Source organism: Ascaphus truei, chromosome 14, assembly GCF_040206685.1.
Source record: "Ascaphus truei isolate aAscTru1 chromosome 14, aAscTru1.hap1, whole genome shotgun sequence".
Lineage (NCBI taxonomy): Eukaryota > Metazoa > Chordata > Amphibia > Anura > Ascaphidae > Ascaphus > Ascaphus truei.
In genome coordinates, this window is record NC_134496.1 from 15,936,756 (window position 1) to 15,952,684 (window position 15,929).

The 15,929-nt window shown below is 50.0% G+C and overlaps 4 non-coding genes across 4 annotated transcripts; 2 read left to right on the forward strand and 2 right to left on the reverse strand.

Moving 5' to 3' along the window:
- Nucleotides 1–10,639: 10,639 nt before the first annotated feature.
- Nucleotides 10,640–10,750, reverse strand: TRNAL-CAA (transfer RNA leucine (anticodon CAA)). Its single transcript has 2 exons — nt 10,713–10,750; nt 10,640–10,685 (listed from the first exon to the last, which is right to left on the reverse strand). It is a non-coding gene; the product is annotated as a tRNA-Leu (tRNA).
- Nucleotides 10,751–11,556: 806 nt separating this feature from the next.
- Nucleotides 11,557–11,630, forward strand: TRNAI-AAU (transfer RNA isoleucine (anticodon AAU)). The gene has a single exon. It is a non-coding gene; the product is annotated as a tRNA-Ile (tRNA).
- An 864-nt stretch (nt 11,631–12,494) lies between these two features.
- Nucleotides 12,495–12,568, forward strand: TRNAI-AAU (transfer RNA isoleucine (anticodon AAU)). Its single transcript has one exon. It is a non-coding gene; the product is annotated as a tRNA-Ile (tRNA).
- Nucleotides 12,569–14,989: 2,421 nt separating this feature from the next.
- TRNAQ-CUG (transfer RNA glutamine (anticodon CUG)) lies at nt 14,990–15,061 on the reverse strand. The gene has a single exon. It is a non-coding gene; the product is annotated as a tRNA-Gln (tRNA).
- Between the last annotated feature and the right edge of the window lie 868 nt (nt 15,062–15,929).

The following is a 15,929-nucleotide window of genomic DNA, read 5'->3' on the forward strand; positions in this document are numbered from 1 at the left end:
CCGGGGGGGAGAAAGGGGAGCGGGGGGGGAGAAAGGGGAGCGGGGGGGGAGAAAGGGGAGCGGGGGGGAGAAAGGGGAGCGGGGGGGGAGAAAGGGGAGCGGGGGGGTAGAAAGGGGGGGGAGAAAGGGGGGTGGGGGAGAAAGGGGAGGGGGGAGAAAGGGGAGCGGGGGGGGGAGAAAGGGGAGCGGGGGGGGAGAAAGGGGAGCGGGGGGGGAGAGACGCCGTTGGCCGTGAGTTACATTTAGTGCTAGGAAAAGGGGGGGGAGAGGGGGGGAAAAGGGGGGGGAGAGGAGGGAAAAGGAGGGGAGGGAGACGGGGGAAAAGGAGAGGAGGGGGACGGGGGAAAAGGAGGGGAGAAGGAGGGGGGACAGTGGACAGGAGGGGGGGACAGTGGACAGGAGGGGGGGGGGGACAGTGGACAGGAGGGGGGGACAGTGGCCAGGGGGAGGGGGGGGACAGTGGGCGGGTGGGGGGGGACAGTGGGCGGGTGGGGGGGGACAGTGGGCGGGGGGACAGTGGAAATGACAGTGGACAGGAGGGGATGGGAGGGGGGGAGAGTGGACAGGAGGGGGGGAGAGTGGACAGGAGGGGGGGAGAGTGGACAGGGGGGGGGGACAGGTGAAAGGACAGTGGACAGGAGGGGGGGGAGAGTGGACAGGAGAGGGGGGGAGAGTGGACAGGAGGGGGGGGAGAGTGGACAGGGGGGGAGAGTGGACAGGAGGGGGGGGTGACAGTGGACAGGAGGGGGGGTGAGCGTGGACAGGAGGGGGGGAGAGTGGACAGGAGGGGGGGTGACAGTGGACAGGAGGGGGGGCAGTGGACAGGAGGGGGGGCAGTGGACAGGAGGGGGGTTGGTTTGCTTTAAATTGACGGGTTCCTCCTCTCCACTCCCCCTGTATCTTTCTCCGCTCCTGACCCCCCCACCCCCCCCACCCCCTCACCCCCATGTGTAGCTCCGGTCCCCACTCTACAGTGTCTGAGACACAGTGTAACACACACACACACGCACACAGATACACACACAGTGTCCCACACACACACTGTCACGCTGTGACACACACACACACACTCTCACTCACTCACACACACACACTCAACTCTCCTTCTGGCCGCCGCCATGTTAGTTAGTCCGCGAGGGAGGAAGGGGTCCTTCGTCCGCCGCCATCTTAGGTGCCGCGTGGCAGCGGTAGGCTGCCCTCGCCAATGCCTGTCCCCGCGCCAGGGAGGTGAGCGGGAGGTGAGGGGAGGTGAGGGGAGGTGAGCGGGAGGTGTGGGGAGGGAGCGGCAGGCTGGCCTGCCCACTGCCTGTCCCCGCGCCGGGGAGGTGAGTGGAGCGGGAGGTGAGTAGAGGGAGCGAGAGGTGAGTGGAGGCAGCGGCAGGCTGCCCTGCGCACTGCCTGTCCCCGCGCCGGGGAGGGAGTTGAGCGGGAGGGAGGTGAGTGGAGAGGGAGGTGAGTGGAGCGGGAGGTGGAGGGAGTTGAGCGGGAGGGAGGTGAGTGGAGCGGGAGGTGGAGGGAGGTGAGTGGAGAGGGAGGTGAGTGTGATGGGGGGGGGAGAGGACAGAGAGAGAGGTGTGTGTGTGTGTGTCCCTGTGTGTCCTTTGGCCCATCACTCCGCCTCAGGCCAATGAGAGGTGTGCGGGGGCGGACGGGCCAAGGGACCAATGAGATTGCCGCTAGGGACGCAGACATACAGTGCTTTCAGAAATATATAGTAGATGTAGGGTGACCTGACTGCAGAGTATCAGGGACAGGCTCAGCCAGTCCTGGGTTTAGATCTAATGTAGGGTGCCCCTAGGCACTTCGCTGATGCTGCCACCCCCTCCTCCTTTTGAACCGCAGCGTCAAATGACGCCGTGGACGTCACCAATGTGACATCTCATGGTGCCGTGTTGCCATGGTAACGCAACGTCATGATGTCGCGTTGCCATGGCAATGAGGTGCCGTGTGACATCACATTGGTGACGACGGTTCAGAAGGAGGAGGAGGGCGGCAGGTACAGTAAGGTGGCGGCTGCAACAGCTAAGTGACTTCCCATCAGGACCAAGAGCGCGGCACAAGTATATGGGGGCGGACATTGTTGCCGCCCAAAGGCCTGGGCCTAGTGGGAAATCCGTCACTGAGGGTGACCCCACTTCCCCTGCTGCAGAATATTATCAGGGACAGGATCTGCCAGTCCTGGGTGTATATGTGAAGTAGGGTGACCTGACTGCAGAGTATCAGGGACAGGATCTGCCAGTCCTGGGTGTATATGTGAAGTAGGGTGACCTGACTGCAGAGTATCAGGGACAGGATCAGACAGTCCTGGGTGTATATGTGAAGTAGGCCAGTAGGGTATTTTTTTATTACAAACATATCAATACTAAAAGCAACAAATGTAACCAATTAAAATGTACAATTGTACATCTTATTTACACTGTATACAGGAAATATTTCCACACTTATATCTGAACCCCCGCCCATCTTCTCTCCCAGGACTTTGTATCCCACCTGTCTCTCTCCCCCAGCTTTATTTTCTTTATCTGCTCTATATCCTGTCCCATTGTGCAGTTAACAGCCACGAGAACCCGCTCTGTGCAGAGAAGACTGCGGGTGATCCCCAGCCTGTATTCCACAAGTGCATTAATTAACACCACTGTGCTACCACTGTAACCCTGCAAGTGATCCCTAAACACACCATATACACTTTCACAATGGGGAAAGATTACATAATTCCATGCTTCATAGGTACCAAAAATCCATTATTGCCATCTGTATGAATCATGATATCATCTCTTGAAAATTCTCTAACATATTAAGAAACTAAAGTAACAAAGTATACCTCTTGAATTTATCTGTTTAATATAAAATGTATTGTAACACTACATTCACTTGTGATATCAAGAGAAGATCATCATCATTTCATTTAAATATAATTGATATAGATTCTTTTAAAACCTTAATTGTTGTGCAATCAAGGGGCCAATATAAGGTAGTAATCTGCCTTGTATGACCATTACCCCATATGAAGCGGATAGCCATTTGCGAAACGCGTAGGGTGGCATTGCACATGCGCAAGGAAGTAAAGAGGCCAATCACTGAGACCGACAGGCAGAAGAGACTAAGACCGCGAGATTCGGAGAGTAACAGTAAGGAACTCGCTCGTCATCACGTCAAGCCGTGACATCATCGCGGAAGCACCACATGGCGCGAGGAGGCAGCACGGAGCCACCGCAGGTACCTGTTGAACAGCTGAACCCTGATACACGGACGGAGGTGTGCGGTACAGGAGATCGCGTGAACAGGGTACTAAGCGGAGAGGCAGAATGGAGCTATCGGTCAGAGTGTCCAGGGAAAGATTAACGACCTGAGGGTCCAAACTCCACTGCATAGAAAATCGGAGGGTCCCGGCCTGTATCCATATACATACACCTTACTCAACACGCTTTTTACATGTAACTTTGTGAGTGAGATTCCTAAAGCCTCTATTTTTATATGTATTCTTTTATACGTTATTGTACCATTATGGTTGATCTTTTTCTTCACGTGAATCCACCTATGATCCATTCATAACTACCCCCTGTCCAAGGGAGAGTTAAAGCTGCAGTTCAGTCTTTTTTTTTTTTTTTTTTTTTACATTTATTTTTTTACTTCAATAGTTTCATGTGTGCAATCTCTAATTACCTAAAGAACTGTATAGCTGCAGCTCAATTCTTTTTCCATGTATTGATAGGTCGAAATTTGGTGACATATTAAAAGCTGGCATTTGTTTATAATCTGCTTGACTGGCAGTGGAAGCTCATGAATATTCATGAGCAATCCTGAACTGACAAGTGCTAGAGGGAGGGGTGTGTCAGAGCTTGTGACAGGACATGAAGGGGCAGTGCCTTAGCAAATGGCTGTTAAAATAGAATACAAGAAAATTGGTCTTTCAAAGTTGTTTTTTTAAAAACAGAAAATGCTAAAAGTATTTTTTCTTACTACAGAACTGATTTATTAAAACAAACAAACATGCAGGATATTGACTGAACTGCAGCTTTAAGTATTACTATATTTTCTAGCCATGGTATACCACACGCCAGAGCTTTGGTGATAACATTTGCCAGCATAACCTCACAGGGATAATATATGTTATTATAGAAAAACACTGTCACACCACAGCACAATCCTATCGCGTGGGTGATTGTATAAATAGGCATCATTGTTACAGGAATATTCATTCACTGACGGCTGGCACAATGATATTATTAGTTATAAGAATGTAAACTGATAGAGTTTTTTCTATATTTTATTTCCTTCACATGTTCACACTGCATTTCTCGCTATGTACCATCCCGACTCTTGCGTTCCGCTCAAGGTTTATACCCATTCCCACCTCAGCTTTGGGTTCCCGCCTTGTTTGTGGTGAGCACAGCGTGACAGTCTCAGAGTGCAGGTCTCTATCCACCTCTGTTGCAGAGTGTTGGAGAACATACTCCTGTGCTTGATTGTGTTGGGCATGGGGACACACATTGTATGAATGCCCACTTTTTGAGCACAAGTTACACAAAATGTTGTTCTTGCATGAATTTCGGTGGTGCCCCAAATCTTTGCATAGACTGCATCTGATCTTCTACACCCTGATGAAAAGTGTGATCTGGATCCGCACTTAAAGCAGCATTTGGGCTGCCCACGGTAGAAACACCTTCCTCATTCATTTCCAATGTATAGGAAGTTTGGTAAGTGTGTCACAGTGTTGTCTGCACACACCAGTTTCACCTCAAACTGAGATCCTCCATTCCAGTATTCACCATTGTAGAGTTTCCTTGGTCCTTTGAGTATGTCACACTGGCGCTTCAGCCAGAACTCAATGTCAGTCACTGGGATAGATTCGTGGTCACAGATGATATTCAGTGAAGAAGAAGAATCAGGCACACGGTCTTAATCATCAATGAAAAAGGGGGTTTATTGTGCCAAGGAATCCAATGTTTCGGCAGTAATACTCAAGGAGAAAGGCAGTATTACTGCCGAAACGTTGGATTCCTTGGCACAATAAACTCCCTTTTTTTCATTTCATGATTAAGACAGTGTGCCTGATTCTTCTTCTTCACTGGATCTATTTGGGACATCAGGAGCTCCCCAGAACCAGCGCACCGGCGGTTAAGTACCCCACTATCACCCTGTTTGTTTGAGTGCGGGCACTACCTTCATTCCAAAGATAATATTCACCATCACAGTCTCAGGCTTAGATATCGCTGTGGCTTCAAAAAACTTCCACTCAGAGCTGCTACTCACTGCTTTGTATCTCTCACAGAAAGTCTCAAGGTGGGTGGAGGTTTTAAAACTGATATCGTAGAATGGTGAATACGGGCCATGCAGGAGGCGTAAACATGCTCTGGCGCAAAGATTTATAAGTGTTTGCCCCACATAATCCAAACCTGGATCTTTCTCTCTTGGTCCTAGAAATGTCAGTCTCACCACATTCCTTCTTCTTAAAGGGTTTATTGTGGGAATAGTGGGAAATAATCTCAAACCTTTCAGTGATTTCCATGCGTTTTGCTGTTAATCGGAATGTTTTACTGGTTCTGTATTTTCCTGGCAGTCTGAGTCCCCAGCAGCTGAAACTTGATCCAGGAGATCAGTGCTGATTTTCCCATCTCTGGCAATCTGATTCCCCTGCAGCCTCTGCGTGTCTCCCTGCAGCCTCTGTGCGTGTCTCCCTGCAGCCTCTGTGCGTGTCTCCCTGCAGCCTCTGTGCGTGTCTCCCTGCAGCCTCTGTGCGTGTCTCCCTGCAGCCTCCGCGTGCCTCCCTGCAGCCTCTGTGCGTGTCTCCCTGCAGCCTCCGCGTGTCTCCCTGCAGCCTCTGTGTGTGTCTCCCTGCAGCCTCTGCGTGTGTCTCCCTGCTGCCTCTGTGTGTCTCCCTGCTGCCTCCGTGTCTCCCTGCAGCCTCTGCGTGTCTCCCTGCAGCCTCTGTGCGTGTCTCCCTGCTGCCTCTGTGTGTGTCTCCCTGCAGCCTCCGCGTGTCTCCCTGCAGCCTCCGCGTGTCTCCCTGCAGCCTCTGTGTGTGTCTCCCTGCAGCCTCCGCGTGTCTCCCTGCTGCCTCTGCGCATCTCCCTGCAGCCTCTGTGTCTCCCTGCAGCCTCCGTGCGTCTCCCTGCAGCCTCTGCGTGTCTCCCTGCAGCCTCCGTGTGTCTCCCTGCAGCCGCTGCGTGTCTCCCTGCAGCCTCTGCGTGTCTCCCTGCAGCCTCCGCGTGTCTCCCTGCAGCCTCCGCATGTCTCCCTGCAGCCTCTGCGTGTCTCCCTGCAGCCTCCGTGTGTCTCCCTGCAGCCGCTGCGTGTCTCCCTGCAGCCTCCGTGTGTCTCCCTGCTGCCTCTGCGCATCTCCCTGCAGCCTCTGTGTCTCCCTGCAGCCTCCGCGTGTCTCCCTGCAGCCTCCGTGTGTCTCCCTGCTGCCTCTGCGCGTCTCCCTGCAGCCTCTGCGTGTCCCTGCAGCCTCTGCATGTCTCCCTGCTGCCTCTGTGTGTGTCTCCCTGCAGCCTCTGTGTCTCCCTGCAGCCTCTGCATGTCTCCCTGCTACCTCTGCGTGTCCCTGCAGCCTCTGCGTGTCTCCCTGCAGCCTCTGCGTGTCTCCCTGCAGCCTCTGCGTGTCTCCCTGCAGCCTCTGCGTGTCTCCCTGCAGCCTCTGTGCGTGTCTCCCTGCAGCCTCTGCGTGTCTCCCTGCAGCCTCTGTGTGTGTCTCCCTGCAGCCTCTGCGTGTCTCCCTGCTGCCTCTGCGTGTGTCTCCCTGCAGCCTCTGCGTGTGTCTCCCTGCAGCCTCTGCGTGTCTCCCTGCAGCCTCTGTGTCTCCCTGCAGCCTCTGTGCGTGTCTCCCTGCTGCCTCTGTGTGTCTCCCCGCAGCCTCTGCGTGTGTCTCCCTGCAGGGTCTCTTTCCATTGTTTCTGCCTCCGCTGCTGTCTGCAATGTACCTGTGTTTGCCTCCTGACTGACTCCTGCTGCAATCCCCTCATGTGGGAGGCTATCAGCCTCAGTTTCCATGTGCTGAGGACTCTCAGCCTCTCTTCCCTTGGCACATTCAGCCTCTGCATTGGGTTTGGGCACTTTGCTATAAGGCTTGTTTGTCTGCCTGCAATCTCTTGCCGCCGCCTCCTCTTTTCCAGCTCAGCCTCTCTTTTCTCAGTTATAACATTACTTTGCTGCTGGGATTTACTGCTCTGGGTTTGTACGTTACTTTCCCCGGACAGAACCAGAACCTCCCCCGTTCCCTGTGTCTCTTCCTCCATTCCTTCCTGCTCAGCAATCTCTTTCTCTCTCGTATTTTCTCTCTGAATTCTCCTCAATTCTCTTTCCGTTTGCAAAAGATCCTCAGTGTCAGTAACATCCAGGCCACAGCCCCTGGGGTTCCCAGGTTCACCTGCCCCAGCACCACCACCCCCTCCTGGGCCTGAGGCCACGCTGAGCCCCTAGTGGGAGCTCAAACAGACACAGCCTCTCTCTGCAAGGGTGGCCTCCTGACTGCAGAGTATCAGGGACAGGATCACACAGTCCTGGGGTTATATGTAATGTAGGGTGGCCTCCTGACTGCAGAGTATCAGGTAGTCCTCGTTATCCAACGTTTCACTTTACAATGAATGGCATATCCAACGCTTTACAATGCAACACTAAGGTCAGTTATCCGACGCCAGAATGTGTTATCCAACCCTCACCGCCACTGATTAACATGGGACTCGCTTTACAACGGTTTCAATATCCAACGCTACTTCCAGAACGGATTCCGGTGGATAACCGAGGACCGCCTATATCAGGGTGTCACGAGTGCTCACCACAAACAGGACAGGACCGCGAGGCTGAGGTGGGGATGTTGGTAACCACCGACCTGCAACCGAGCCACCAAGTCCGGAGTGCAGAGTGAAGGTCGTGTGGCCGGGTCAGGGTAGGAGATGGTAGAATGGTCGTGGTACTTGCCGTGGTCTAGGGTAGGAGAGGTCGGACAGTCGTAGTGCGGAGCCGGGGTCCAGGGGTAGAGAAGGTAGAAGTACAGATACAAGCCGAAGTCAAACAGGAAGGCAAGGGTTAACAAGGCAGCAGGATGCTTGGGGCAAGCACTTCAAACAGAAGTTTATTCTCAGCCAACTTGCAGCTGGGTCGGCTGAGCATTTAAGGGACAGGTAGCCACTAGCTGGTTAGTACAAGGCTGCTGGGTGATGAATGAGAACCGCCCCCTCAGACATATTCAGCCCACTGATAGGCCGAGGCGGGGAGAAGAGCAGACGAGGAATAATGATTGAGAGCCAGACTTCTCAGAGCCGTGCGGCGCCTGCGCGTAGCTTGTGTGCGATGCGCATTACCCGTGACGTCACGGGGGGCGGAGCCTGAGCACGGTGCGTGCGGTGTCCCCCGGCTTGGAAGTGCAGCGTGCGTCATTCAACTCGTCACGGGGCGTGCCACGGGGGCGGAGCCGGGACACGGTGCGTGCGGTGTTCCCCAACCTGGCAGCGGGACGTGCGTCACCCGTCTCGTCACAGGACGCGTCACAAGGGCGGGGCCGAAGCCCAATCCTCACACAGGGAGAGGATCAGTAGGTATTTTAACCAAGCAATACCAAAACAACAGGACTGGCGCTTATTATTGTATGTATCAAATGACCCAGTGAAAGGTATAAATGTAAAAACAGTGACCCCCTGTGGTGAAAGACAGAAATGACACTACAGCCAAGGGATAGATCACACAAATGAGAACATATAAATAAAAACAAAAATAATAGTAGTAAGAGAGAAAAAGTGACCCCACGCAACCTTCACATAGAAAAAAGTTTTCTTTTCGTCTAAGGGGGCGTGTTTTGCTTACACTGACACAGAGTTCGGAGCGTTCCCTATACTGCTATTACTGCCATTGGGAACGCACGCCCAGGATTAGATTGGCTCCGGAGCCAATGGGGAACCCCCTCTGCCTATATATAGGCCATCAGCTGTGTAGGGTGTTAGGATTCCTGACGCAGCTAGTGCATCTAGCGAAACGCGTAGAATCCAGTTGGAGAAGAAGCAGCGCTGAGAGGAAGCCCCGTGGAGTCCAGCTGTTGTTTCCAGCGGCCGCTTTTGGAAGCAACACCTGCGCTATTCAGTATGGACTCAATGGTGGGAGAAGGGCGGTGAGAACGTCGTCCCTCCCTTTGCATATTTGAATTGCACATTTTGTAAATGCTCACTTGGGAAGGTCCCAATTTATTAAAGTGTTGTTATATACAGTCTGCGCTATGGTGTTCTCCTACCTCCTACTGTAGTACACCCGCACAGCATCTCAACTAGGAGGCAATCTGCTGTATACTGCACCTGTTCCTGCACACCTGTATATAGAGTGTGATATGCCCAATGCACTCACACTTATGTGAGTATAAACATTGGAGATTTTAGCACCATCAATTGTTGTTTCCAGCATTATTGCACGACATACTGTTTTTACTTTTTTGCATATTGTGTATCCCGCTCCCTCATCCTGCCTGTCCAGTATTTTAACCCAGGACTGCAGATTATCCAGAACCTAAATTGTTAGCGTGTTAAATCAATATATATATTTTCCCATTAGGCCTCGTCCCCACTGCTCGCAGCTGTGCGCTCTACAGCTTGCTCTGCGCGAACAAGATACAGCCGCCTGTGAGGCCGGCCCCAGTCACTGCCTAGGCGCGCCTGCAGAAAGCGCGATGCGCGACCACCTTTGCCAAAAGACAAGATTTTTGTCTTTTGGCGCGGCGGCCGAGCGGTGGACACGTCTCGGCGGTGGTTCAGCCAATAGGGGCGATTCAGCCGCATCACGTCATGGCCACTTCCCTCCCGCCGGTTGCGATCTCCTGCTCTTCTCTGGACGCGCAACCACAGATCACGGATGAAACTGGTACCCGCGCCGCCAGGCACTCGGACGCGCGCGTGCACGCAGGGACTGGGGCCGTAGCCTAAGGCCGCGTCTATAGTGGCGGCGACGTGACCGATGACATCACCTGTCGCCGTCGCCACTGGCGAAAGTTAAACTTTAGTTTTAAGCGACGTCACTGGCGACAAGGCCAGTGATGTCACCAAGGAGGAGGGCAGCGCTCTGTGATTGGTTTAGAGACAGTCACATGTGGCAACTGTCTCTAAAAAAATCAAATTTAACTGGCTTCAAAATTTTTGGGCGCTCCGTCACCGTCGCGCTTACTATAAGCGCATGCAACGGATTCAATTGATTTGTTTTGGAGCGACATCGCGTCGCCAGGAACTATAAGCGCAGCCTTAGTCTGTTCCAAAAAAAGGGGGGGGGGGTGGGAGTGGGTGTTGCTCTGTCAATAACTGCAAAAGTCTGGAACACTTTAGAAACCTAACTGCACTCTCGTTCCAGATATAATTTTATATTTATATTTATATTAAATATGGCTGCCCACTTCCTTGCCCACCAGCTAAGTGGCAGTGCCGATGTCACAGCACACACCCAAAAAGCCAGTCAGTGATGCTGACCAAAAAGGCTCGCCCAGAGAAAGTAGCTTGGTGGCCATCTTCGAAGACAGGAAATGCCCACTTTGTGTAAATCCATTTTCTCTGTAACCAAAGGATCCTCCACCCTCCGCCACCAACAACCCTCCCCAAAAAATCAGAGGGCATGAGGATGTATAGGATATAAACGGTATAAGAACATTTTAGAGAGTAACAAAAGAATGTGTCAGAAGTGGGATTTGAACCCACGCCTCCATACAGAGACCAGAACACCCACTGACATGGGAAGATATCAAGCTTGAGTCTGGCGCCTTAGACCGCTCGGCCATCCTGACAACTGGGTGTGTAATGTTTGGTATAAGTGACTGATTGACTCTGGATCTGTGAGAGGCTGAAAGAGAGTTACTGAATACGATCATTGTATTGTATGTGAGTGATTGACTGGGTGCCTGTGAGAGAATGGGTAAATGTCCAGAAGGCTGAGTGAATGGTTCCATGGCAGGATGTCACTCAATAGCAGTGCGTAATTAAACCCCCCATACGAGAAGGCCAGGGATGGTGCAGAAACTCTGTGTGGTGCCAGTCTTCCACCTAACCAAAAGGCCCCGGGGGGGATTAGTGCCGTGCATAAAAAGTGGGGAACATAAAAATTCTGCGCCAAAAACGTGCTCCAAGCGTTCTGTGCTGCAAGGTTCTCCAGTCCTGGTGCAAGTGGTGAGGTGCGTTACTGAGACCCTAACCAGGTTAACCGCGCCCGGAATGCATGGGATGTTCCAAGCTTGGGCTCCATGAAGCCGCCTTATGGCCAGTCCGGAGGACCATGTGTGTGCCACTATCCATTCCAGCACTGCCACGGATAACAACAGATACTGCAATTGATCTGAGCCACAAGGCCGAGAAGCAAGAAGTAGGGTGACTACCCAGAATCCCTAGATGCAGTGGAAGCATTGTATGCTAAGAGATAATTGAAAAAGGCAAGGTTGTAGTATGTTCTAATGATTACATTTTATGTTTAAATCTTTATTGGGTTATTGGTGTACTAATAAGTATCAACGACACACTTCTATACTTCTTCTACACTCTATACTTCTCCTACACTCTATACTTCTCCTACACTCTATACTTCTCTGCAAAGCCATGTGGCCGGTTAGCTCAGTTGGTTAGAGCGTGGTGCTAATAACGCCAAGGTCGCGGGTTCGATCCCCGTACTGGCCATTCATTTTTCCTTTTGTCAATTTTACATTTCTTTCATATCGATGTGTATGCTTGATGTGTAAATCATAGGTCGGCAGGGTTTGAACCTGTGCGGGGAGACTACAGTACTCATGAGTGTGAGAAATGGCGAGATGGATCATCAGGGCTGCCGAGAGGTTTCCCCGGACCAAGATCTAGAGTTTCGACAGGGCTCGCCTTCCACCCCATGTTGGCGGGCTTGTGGGCCCCCCATTTCACACCTTGTGGGCCCCCCCCAAAAGAAATACATACAAACACAGAGAAAATTTTTGAACATTCAAGTCCCAAGATCAGTGCGACAGAGCGTTGAACATGATAACAGGAAACATATCTTAATGTCCCATGATTGGAGCCAACTCTAAGATAGAATAATTGGATTATGCAGTAAATGCCTCTTTAACAACACTAATTACCAGACATATGACTCATATAACAGTAGTTGCCACACACCGGGGCTTAAATCTCTAAGTGGGATTTATGGTATAATTGGGCAAGGTAAAGCCTGTAACCCCCACACTATGAGAGAAACTACTTGGAGTATAAGGTAATCACTGTGTGTAAAGCGCAGGCAGATCGCCTCCATAAGGGGAGATTACTCACAGACTGAAGAACTGTTGGCTCCAGAGGCGTGCATCCAGCATGGAGATGATACTGATGGTTGAATCTGCACCCAAACTGCACCCAAACTGCACCCAAACTGCACTCAAACTGCACCCAAACTGCACTCAAACTGCACCCAAACTGCACTCAAACTGCACTCAAACTGCACCCAAACTGCACCCAAACTGCACCCAAACTGCACCCAAACTGCACCCAAACTGCACCCAAACTGCAGCCTAGCCATGTGGCCGGTTAGCTCAGTTGGTTAGAGCGTGGTGCTAATAACGCCAAGGTCGCGGGTTCGATCCCCGTACTGGCCATTCCTTTTTCGTCGTTAAAGCTGCATAAACAGTATATTTTACACAAACCCGTTCAGCGCTACACATATTATTTACAAGGTACACGTATAAAAATTATATATCATCACCCCCCCAACTAAATTATTTCCGGACCCCCAGATGCTTACCGGTAAAATGACCAGTATTATTTCCTGGTTTTCAAATGAGATTTGAATGGCCGTTCAATAAGAAGCCGGAACTGCTTCTAAAATACAGACTGTGTCGATAGGCCCTATCTATATTCTACCACTGTGGCGCACAAAAGATTATGAGTTACCTCTTAAAAATACATGTTTTTGGTTTATTAACTTGGGGGGTGCGGCCAGAATGTTTTATGTGATGTCTAAAAGTGGGGTTATCTGAGAGCACTTTGATCTGTAAATTGTCAAATGTAGAAGAGAAGTGACCCAAGTGAAGCACTCAAGCTCCCGCTCTGATGTTAAGTGTAGTAGTTAAAATGTAATCTTTATTCATACAACAAGCTAAAATAATGGGTGTTAAAATGACAAACTGAAGGTATATTGGATCTAATGACTGAGTAACGTGTGTGCTCAGGATCCTATGGTATGTAGTGGGTATATAAATAAGTATTTAAACTCCACGGAAAACCAGTCCCTAGATAGGGTCTGTTTGCTTAATAGATAGAAAAGGGAATCCTCAGTCATTAGATCCAATATACCTTCAGTTTGTCATTTTAACACCCATTATTTTAGCTTGTTGTATGAATAAAAATTACATTTTAACTACTACACTTAACATCAGAGCGGGAGCTTGAGTGCTTCACTTGGGTCACTTCTCTTCTACATTTAACCTTGTTATTACCCAAGAGCGCCGCTTACAACAATAGAGAGAGAGGTGTATAAATAATGGTGCAGTGTATGGGCACAGGCGGAGGGGAGGAGAGATGAAGACATGTGGATAGGAGGGGAGTGGAGAAGTGTGAGAGAACAGAAACATTTACGAAGGGGTAAGGAAACAGTAAAGAGAAAAGGCAATAGGGAGGGCATAGTGAGATGCAGGAGGAGAGACGTCCCAGTTATTGCAGGATTGGAAGAGTACAAATATTCACAGCATTTAGAAAGTCAACTTCTCACAGTTGCAAAGTTGTTTTTGTAATGCAGAGTCCAGATCTTTTTGTATTGTTCACCTCGAATTCTAACTCCAAAATTAACTCCACAGACACTTTATATGTGACACTTAAGATGTTTCACAGCTAATCTCGATGCCTCCGGCAAACTCACCTGAACGCAATAAGGTGTGTCCCATTATTCTAGGAGGTACAGAAAGAAAGTTATGAGGTCATTTTTCCTCGGAGCCTTTTGAACCTGTCACCCCATCCTAAATATGAAGTGATTGATGATTGGTAGGTAAGGACACACCTCAGCACAAGGTGGGCTTATCCTGTTCCCATTACAGAGCTTTTTGAATAAAAAGCCGGTAATTGGGATATGCAATTAAAATTCAACAAAGGAGTGTTAATGCTATGAGGCGTGAATTCTCATATTTCCAACGCAAAACTCTCTGAGAAGCCTAATATGTGCTAATGCATGTTAGGAATTTCTGTTTGTTTTAGCCCATTATTTTGATGAAACTGTCTGCATGTTATACTGTATGTTTCTTCTAACATTCTTTTTTTTCTGCAACTAAGCACTGTATTACTTTTGTATATTAAATCTAAAATGTAATAAGTGTTGTCTGTGAGCCCTAATTGAACTTTGCACGCTTTGAGAACAGTAACTGCATTTTTGGACACATTTTGCTAAAATAGTTTTTTTGTGTGTTCATTACATATTTATCTTAGTAAACAGGGACAAAAACTCTGCAGGTAAGGCTTGGGACTATTTTTGGTGGTGGCTGCGATTTAAGATATATATAGTGACGGATTGAGGGGAGACACTATTCAATTTAGGGGCTCGGCAGGGAGATAAGTAAGTCAGCTGGATATCTGTGTGTATACAAGTCCCATGCTCACAGATCAAGTAGGAGGGGGTGTGCGTTGCACAACAAATCAGTTGAAACTGATTTCTTGGTGCAACAGGGCAGGTCACGTGAGCGGTTTACCCAATGAGGGCGAACCAGCTCTGTGACGCCCCTAGGCACGCCCTCACGGCGTGTCCAACATGGACACAAAACGCACCCGCTTCACGCTGGTGACGTCACAGCCTTCGCACGACTCCGCGCGGGCGAAGGCTGTATGGCCTTAGCCTAAGATGCAGGGCACTACGAGTGAGCACTCACACCCCTAAACCCTCACACTACACTAGAGTCAGGAATAGTTTCAGTTTATACCTAGGGAGTCCCTGCCGCCTCAGAAAAATGCACACTTTGACAAATATCCCAAATGAAAAAAAAAAAATACCTACACCATGATATGTGTTCCAAAAATGATAAATACAAAATGTCAGGTTCCACCGAGATTTGAACTCGGATCGCTGGATTCAGAGTCCAGAGTGCTAACCATTACACCATGGAACCTCTCTGTGGCACCTATCTTCAAGTGTGTAAATGAGTATGGGGGTAGAGCAACAAAATCCATCCATAACTAATGCTGGCTCACTAATAGAAAATTTCCCTACAATGGTATAAAAATGAAAAAATCATTATGAAAAATGTCAGGTTCCTCTGAGATTTGATTTGTTCCTCAGTTACAATCAGGGTGAGGGGTGGGGAACAAAAACAGCCAACATAATTAAATTGACAGTACACTACATAAATAATAATAAGAGTAGAAATAATATTTAACAATAATAATAGACAATATATGGGGGAGGGGGGGGCAAGAGACATTAATGGTAGCAGTCCTAATAATTTTTCCGGATTTTAGTCAGACTTTGGTTTGTAACCTTGGAATTTTTTTTATTAAACCTGTTTTTTTCCCCCATTTTTAATTCATCGGGAGGTGACAGGGGGGCGTGGCCGTGACTGCACGTGAGCGGTTCGCCCTCATTGGCTGGACCGCTCACGTGATGCGGCCGACGCGCGGCAAGAACAATTTCAAATGTCTGTTCAAAATTCGCGCACACACTACGTGCGCGCTCAATGGACAACATTAATGTGTTTTGGCGGCGCGCGGCGTTGTGCGCACTCGCGCCGCCACTATAATCGCGGCCTTAGAGGGATAGGGGATAGGGTGACGCCAACCCCTGAGAGAGGAGGTAACAAGAACCGCCGAGTACCCCTGCACTTTAATACACCGCCTGACAGACGTGGGGACACTGTGATGTGGCTACTCCTCTGTTGGACGGGGGAAGAGGGGTTACACAGACGTACAGACGTACAGGCGTACAGGCGTACAGACGTACAGGCGTACAGGCGTACAGGCGTACAGACGTACAGGCGTACA